The 6,765-nt window shown below is 43.9% G+C and overlaps 1 non-coding gene across 1 annotated transcript; it reads left to right on the top strand.

Moving 5' to 3' along the window:
* Positions 1 to 5,515: 5,515 nt before the first annotated feature.
* On the top strand, positions 5,516 to 5,588 carry TRNAV-UAC (transfer RNA valine (anticodon UAC)). The gene has a single exon. It is a non-coding gene; the product is annotated as a tRNA-Val (tRNA).
* The last annotated feature ends 1,177 nt before the right edge of the window (positions 5,589 to 6,765 follow it).

Here is a 6,765-nt window from a genome sequence, read left to right as displayed (position 1 = left end):
ATCCTGGTCAGCGTGTACAAATTGCAGGAGTTGTTCACTCGCATTTCTGATGGTTGATGCTGGCTGAAACTGACGCATGATCTGGGCTTCCTCATACCTTGGTAGCTGGATTCCTGCGTGTGGGGGAAGGAGAGAGAGAAACAAAATGGTGTACACACTCACACCCCTAGCTTTGAACATCACATAGATAGCATCAGTTCTGCCACATTCTGTTCTTTAGAAACTAGTCACTAATTCCAGCCCACACTGAGGGTGGGTGGAATCAGACTGCAACTTTTGAACAGAGGCATGTCAAAAAATTTACAGAAATCGTTTAAAACCATCTTAAGATCTTTTTTGGGGCCCCAACATTTTTGCCTATTCTGGTCCTTTGTCAAGTAAGTTAATCTTGTTTAGCTTCAGTTTCTGCATCCCTGAGTTAAGGCTCATCATTCTTGCCTCATATAAACCAGGTGGAAACGCTGGGTAAGTTAAGAAGCGTTTTACAAATGTCAGGGGTTATTTTTATGATTACTGTTATAACCTATCTGTTAGCCGAGCCCCCCAGCACACTCATCCCAGAATGCAACCCCCCGCAGGCCTCGTTCTCTTTACAAGGATGTGTCCAATGCCCTGTGGCAGTGACTGAATCTTCAGGAGGTTCAAGATGTGGCCCCAGCAGGCCCTGTGGCTCATCCATCCTGGGTGTTTCATACAGGAATTCCAGGAGCTCACCAGGATTCTCCCCCAGAATGATGATTCCTCCCTCCTAGATCACATACCGCATCTAGAGGTCTTCTCCACCAGCCTTTCCCATGAGCCACAGATAAGCCTGTCCTGAAGTGGAAGCCCAGGTCTCATGGTGATGGGCCCAGTTGGTGGTTGCAAGAGCAAAACAATAAAGGAGACACCCACCACAATGTTGGCCGAGTGAGCCCAGGGTCATCCAAACACATTAGCTGCCTCTGGAGTAAAATAGAAGGTGGTCTGGTGCATTTGTCATTGGTAGGAGTGGACGTATAGTCTGAGCCTGGATAAACGTGACTCGCTTCTACCCAATAGAATACAGCAAGGTGATGGGATAAGAAGGGAATATTATGAACAGTTTTATGCCAATAATTTGGCAACTTAGATGAAATAGACAAGCTCCTCAAAAGATACTAAGTGCCAAAGGCCACACAATAAGAAATAGATAACCTGTATAGTCCTCCGTCAACTAAAGAAATTGAACTCATGGTTAAAAACCTCCCCACAAAGGAAACTCCAGGCCCAGATGGACTTACTGGTGAATTCTACCAAACATTTAAGGAAGAAATCATACCAATGTGACACAAACTCTTCCAGAAAATTAAGAGGAAGGAATACTTCTTAAATCACTTTAGAAACTATCATTACTCTGATACCAAAACCAAACTAGAGACAGAAAACTACAGACCAACACCCTCATAAGCATAGATAGGAAAATTATTAACCAACTTTAAATAGAATATAATAAAGTGTTATAAGGACAATAATATATCCTGTCCAGGTGGGATTTATTTTAGGAATGCAAGGTTGGCTTAATCCTCCCCAACTTGATCTATAGATTCAACACAATTCCAATCAAAATCCCAGCAGGACGTCTTGGGGGGGCATAGAAATTGACAAGCTGATTCTACAGTTTATGTGGAAATGCAAAGAAGCTAGAATTACCAAAACAACTTTGAGAAAGATGAAGTTGGAGGACTCATATTACCTGATGTCAAAATTATTATAAAGCTACAGTAATCAAAACGGATTTAGATATAGACAACTGATTTTTGACCACAGCAATTGAATGGTGACAGGATAGTATTTCTAACAAATGTTCTGGTGCAACTACAAAAAAGCAGAAGAAGAAGAAGAAGAACTTTTATCCATACTTCACATCATATATAAAAATGAACTCAAAATGGATGATAAGCCTAAATGAAACTAAATTAAACTTCTAGAATAGAACATAAGAGATAAATATTTGTGAGCTTGAGTTGCACAAAACAACAAAGCACAATCCATACAAGAAAATGTTGATAAATTGGACAAATTTATAATAATTGGACAAAATTAAGAATTTCTGCTATTTGTAAGGCACTGTTATGAAAATGAAGAGACAAGCCATGGACTGGCACAAAGTATTTGCAAATCATATCTCTGAGAAAGACTTGTATCTAGAAGTATAATGTATAAAGAACTCTCAAAACTGAATAATAAGAAAACAAACGACTCCAGTTTTTAAATGGGCAGAAGATTTGAATAAACACTTCCCCAAAGAAGGCATGTGATGGTAAGTGAGCACATGAAAAGATGCTTAAATTATTAGTAATTAGGGAAATGCAAATTAAAACCACAATGAGATACCTCTACCTACCTCTTAGAATGCCTAAAATTAAAAAGACCAACTACATCAAGTATTGACAGGGATGTGGAGAAACTCTTGCTGGTACACGGCTGTTAGGAATGCAAATGGTACAGCTACTTTCAAAGACAGTTTGCCAGTCTCTTCCAAAGTTAAACATACATCTACCATACGATCCAGCATTCCCTCCTAGGTATTTACCCAAAGAAATTAAAGCCTATGTCCGTATGTCCATACAAAGGCTTGTACACAAATGTGCATAGTAGGTTTATTTGTAATGGCCCCAAACTGGACACAGTATCAAAGTGCATCCCTAGGTGAATGGATAAACAAACTGTGGTATATCCATACAGTCGAATACTATGCAGCAATAAAAAGATATGACTGTTGACACATGCTACAGTATGCATGAATCTCAAAGTAATTCTGCTGAATGAAAGAAGCCAGACAAAAAAGTATATCCTATATTATTTCACTTATGTAAAATTGTAGGAAATGCAAACTAATCTATAGCGACAGAAAACAGATCAGTGGTTGCTTGGGAGTAATCTTGGAATGATGGAAATGTTCACTATCTTCACTGTGGGGATAATATCATGGATGTGTACAGATGTCAAAACATCAGATTGTGCATTTTAAATAAGAAATAAAATGGCTAATAAAAACATTTTCAAAATTCACATTAGTAAACCATGCTGTCTCTTGGAGATTGTGCACGTGGTGGGGAGTTGTGCGACCTTGAAAAGCAGGAGGTCTAAAGTCCACTTTGCCATAGACATCCTGACCCTAAAGCAAGTCCTTGAATTCCTTGGGATTTCTTCCCCTTGTCAGCTGCATGGGAACAGCAGCCCCTCTGTTGTCCACCCCGTGGAGATGGATCAGCCTTTGAGAGCAAAGTCTTGACCATACTCAGCACTTCTAGCAGGTGTTCAATAAATGCTTGTTGACTGGGTTTGATTCGAGGTCAGGTGACCCATGGCTCCAAGTTGTAACAGCTGCAGCCTCTCCCCGTGCAGCCTCATCCGTGTTGTTCTGAGCTTTGGGGTTCAGACCGAGTCAGTCCATGTGCCCTTGACTTGTGTCTTGTTTGAGAATGAAGAATAGTTCTTGTACTTTGCTTGGTTTATACAGACTCACTAATCTTTACACGTAAGCCCAGTTGCTGCCAAGAGGTGGTTCTGCAGATAAGGAGGGATGTCCAGATCAAGGTTCCTGGGAAGGAAGGGAGTGAGCCAAGTTCTCAGGGCGAGGTCGCACAGAATCCCGTATGGCCAGATCTCACTCTTGGGAATTCGCAGTTACGCTTGGACTTGATGTGCCATGGCCGGCAGTTTGTAGGGAGGAGTGGGAAGTCCTCTAAAGAAAACTAGCTCTTAAAGAACCATACCAGTTCAGTTTTCATGCATAAAAGAAAATACTGGGGAACTCCCTGGTGGTCCAGTGGTTAGGACCCCGAGCTCTCATTGCCGAGAGCCGGGGTTCAATCCCTGGTCAGGGAACTAAGATCCCACAAATGGCAAGGCTCAGCCAAACAAACAAACAAAAACAAACAAAAAACAAAGAAAATATTGGCAATTGAAAATTAATTCTGTATAAAGCAGGACTCATAGGACCTCTTCTCATAGATACTTGGTTAACAATTAATTTGCCATTCGTTGTATACTTGAATGAAGGAAACATTCACTATTTTGCAATTATGCCATAATCCAGGCTTTTCTGTGATTCACACTGTGCTGTTCTCAGCTACACCAAGAGTGCCTGGACTGTTCTAGAAGCTTGGCCCCCACCTCCTTGTCTGAATCCAGAATCACAGAACTTCGGTGGTAGAGGAACCAGAGATGGGTCCCATCACCTCCATCATTTTACACATGAGGACCCTGAGCCCAGGAGGTGGGTGGATCCATCCTTGTGCTAGTGGGATCGGAGGTTGCCTGAGGCGAACACGCTCCTGGTCATCAGGAAGAGCTGGCTGTTTGCACGGCTAGCAAGGTTTGGGCTCCAGCAGTTCCCCAGGGTTCTCCTCAAGATGTGGAGCCAGGTGACCACTAGAAAACCCACTTAGCAGAGATTTCTTCTAGGCCCCCACCCACCCACCCCCATCTTCTGGCATCAGAGCCTCCTAGGTTGTCTGTCTGGACCAGATTTTCAGGTACTCCCCCTGCCTCTTGATAAGATCTTGGATTTCAACACTGAAAGGGGCCTTAGCTGTCTCTTAGTCCCTGTCCCCAGTAGGAATCCCTCGTTCAACATCCCTGCAGTTGTTATCGGACCTCTTCTTGAATGCCTCCATTGACAGGCAGTTCACTACCTCCAAAGACAGCCCATTCCAGCATGGACTCTGGAGACAGACTTCCGGGCTCTGCACTCGGGTGAGTTACTTAACTTCTCTGTCTCATTTTCCCATCAGAAAAATGGGGATAATAATAGTATTCGCACCTGCCTTGTAGGATTGTCTAGAGGATTGTATGTGTCAACGTGTGGGGGGCAGACACCCTCCGCGTGCTCTGGCTAACACTCTATGTCCATGTCTGCCTTCCTTCTCTTCACCTGAAGGCACTTTTCTGAGCCCAGGTGAGTCCGAAGAGCTGGGTGGTGGGTGCCCTGCACCGCTGGCTGATGGAGGTTGTGTGTAGATGCTCCGGTTTCCACAGCCCCCGCCAGGTCCATCTGAGTGTGTTCTACATGTTTCCTCATGTCCCTTCTGGGATTAAAGCAACAGATGCCTGTTGGTAGCTGGCCCCAGAACACACCCTTCATGGGCTCCTTGCTCTTTCCAGGATCATTTCTCCACTCCCTTGCAGTGTTTTCTTCCACTTTCCAAATGAACTCCTTGCCCTTGACTTAGGCTCTGCTTCTGGGGAACCCGAACTAAGCCAATGTTGAAAGCACTTTGCAGAGCGGCCGGCATGAAGTGCGTGCGTATTCATGTTAGCAACTGGTGTCAGCAGCTTTATGCCATAAAACACTCCTCCTACATTGATCCCAAACCTTCCTCATTGCAGGTGGGCCCCATGGTCCTCACTTTTGTGTTTGTCCCATCCATTGTCCTGTCATAGACACCTTCCCGGCATCTCCGTAAGGATGCTCACCCATTACATTCCCCCTTGTCATTCAGTTTGTTGCGTTTTTATGTCAAAGTTAGATACCACCATCTCTGGGACTTCCCTGGTGGTCCAGTGGGTAAGACTCCACACTTACAATGCAGGGGGCCCAGGTTCGATCCCTGGTCGGGGAGCTAGATCCCGCGTGCACGCCGCAACTAAGAGTCTGCATGCTGCAACTAAGACCCTGTGCGGCCATTACATAAATAAATAAATAATATATATTTATAAAAAAGAGAGATACCCCCATCTCAACCACCTTCTGTCCCCAGAGTCTGACCCTAGGTCATGCCCTTGCTCCAGAAAGGGAGCCCTGCTGATCAAGAACATTTTCACCATCATTCCCGTCATCCTGATGGGAGCTTCAGAGTGGTCCAGGGCTTGAGCTGAAAGACTTTTCTTGCTGGCAGTCTGTACGTGCACAGACTGGTGGGTGCTGGTGCCCTGGCCCTGTGCTTAGGTCACCAGCTGGGGGAGGATCTGTGTGCTTTGGTTTCTGAGAGGGACGGGTCAACACCATTGGCCAAGGTTGGAAACAGGAGTGGACAGGGTTCAGGGCTCCTGCTGATTCTCCTGACTTGGCAATTAGAGTCTTTGCTTCCCTGTGAGGGCACAGAATGTGAGCAAGTAAGAGAGTCCCAGACTCCAGTGCTTATTCCCCGCTCTGCCTGTCACAATCCCTTAGTCCTCATTCTCAGGTCTCGAAAGGCTCCAGTCTCCTCAAACTCCTAGATACGTCCCAGTAATGACTTTTTAAAAAAAAACACTTACAAATTTGCCATATTTCCTCTCCTCCTTCTTTGTGGATATATTTTAAAGTAAATTACAGACATCATGAATTTCATCCCTAAATACCTCATTATGGATCTTTTAAAAATAAAGTCATATTTTTATTAAATACTTTTATTTCACATAAAAATTTTTCAAATATCAGTAAGCCCTTCATATCATTTAATATTTCTGCCATGTTCAAATATCTGCAATTGTCCCCAAAACATTTCTGTGTGTGCTCCTGTCAGGCACCAGGAGGGGCCATTGAAGTTTCTAGTTGGTTTTTTTTTTTTTGGTTTAGCTGGGTGTATGTGCTTTTCTATTGTTTTTATTTTTGAGTCCTTTTAACAAACAGATAATATGAATTTGAACCCTGAAGCCAGGGAAGGGCCAGCTGGTGTTTATGAATATTTGCTCAAGGCCCACCTTCTCACCCTCCGCCTAGATCTGAGACCTGGATGCTGTCTCCCTTTATTGGGTGGACTTGTGTCCTGCTCTCCCTTTTGCTGAAGGTATTCTCCCCAGGGTCCCACTTTAGAT

The sequence above is a fragment of the Delphinus delphis genome, chromosome 1 (genome assembly GCF_949987515.2).
Source record: "Delphinus delphis chromosome 1, mDelDel1.2, whole genome shotgun sequence".
Classification (NCBI taxonomy): Eukaryota; Metazoa; Chordata; class Mammalia; order Artiodactyla; family Delphinidae; genus Delphinus; species Delphinus delphis.
This window is presented reverse-complemented; position numbering and strand designations above follow the sequence as displayed.